Genomic DNA, 1,223 nt, shown 5'->3' with positions numbered 1-1,223 from the left:
TGCAGGCCCTGCGGTAGCAGGCCTAAGACAGGTGTGAAAGGCTACTTCCGTGGGTGGTGCAAGCTGCGGTGCAGGCCCACTCATCGCATTTACTTTACAGGCCCTGGGTATAGGGATACCACTGTACAAGGACTTACAAGTAAATTAAATGTGCCAATTAGATGGAAGCCAATCATACCAAATTTAGACGGTAGAGCACATGCATTTTAGCATTGATCAGAAGTGTTGAATTGCTCAGAGACCTAAAGCCAACGAAAAGAGGTCAGAATAAATAGGAGGAAGAGCGTAATTCCCCAACTTTTTGCGTTCTAAAAAGGGCCAGGTCCAGCAGTTAGTGTTTTTATTGGGGCAAGTATTGGAGTTCTGGGTAGTAGATATTTTGTGAATCCCTGTGGATTCCAGAAGTTTATGTCACAGAAATGCAAGGCACACCATGATGGAAACCATGTGGAGTCTAGTTTTTTTTTTAAATGTCTGAGTTTGGTAGGTTTTTCCCAAGAGATGGCCAACCCAATCCTGAAAAGTGCAGCAAGTGAGACAATATTGGGATTTAGCGCCACTATGCTGGACCACATGTAAAAACAACACGCAAAAGAATTTAAATTTCCTCTCGCTTTCCATACGGTGGGAATGATGTAGTCCCCAAGGAAGCAGAAAGACAGTAGAAGCTTTAGGATTGGGGTCTGATGTCAAGATGGCCAGACATTATTCCAGTACTTTATGAAAAATATTCCTAGCATCCAGTGGTCCCTTGTCACCTCCCCCCCCACCCCTCCCCCACAGACACACACACTTCATGTGGTAAGTTAGGAAAGCAAGACTGTTTTGCTCCTATGGATCTGGGGGGCTCACACCTGAAGGGCTGGAAAGAGAGTGTTTACTGCTGAAACCAAAAGAAGCACCAGAGCAGCACACAGCTGCTGCTTTCATTCCTGGTGCTTCAAAGTGACCTCCTCATTCATACTACTGAATTTGGAGCACTATAGACATGGAAGTCACGTCCACAGCAATCAGTGAGTTGACCATTTCACTGCTAGAATTCTCCCCCAAGGCACCCTGGAGCTGAGCAGTTTTTTCAATGTTTGGGCTTAAGCCTTTGTAACTTTTTTTATAGAAAAGGTATAGAGGCTAAATGGGTGTTCTATTTTTCCCAATTCTTGGGTATTCTAAAAGGTACCCAGGACTTGTGGATTCCTCTACAGTAAACAGTTGACATAACCAAC

The sequence above is a fragment of the Pleurodeles waltl genome, chromosome 12 (assembly GCF_031143425.1).
Source record: "Pleurodeles waltl isolate 20211129_DDA chromosome 12, aPleWal1.hap1.20221129, whole genome shotgun sequence".
Taxonomy (NCBI): Eukaryota; Metazoa; Chordata; class Amphibia; order Caudata; family Salamandridae; genus Pleurodeles; species Pleurodeles waltl.
The sequence above is the reverse complement of the archived record's forward strand: the minus strand, read 5'-3'. Positions refer to the sequence as shown.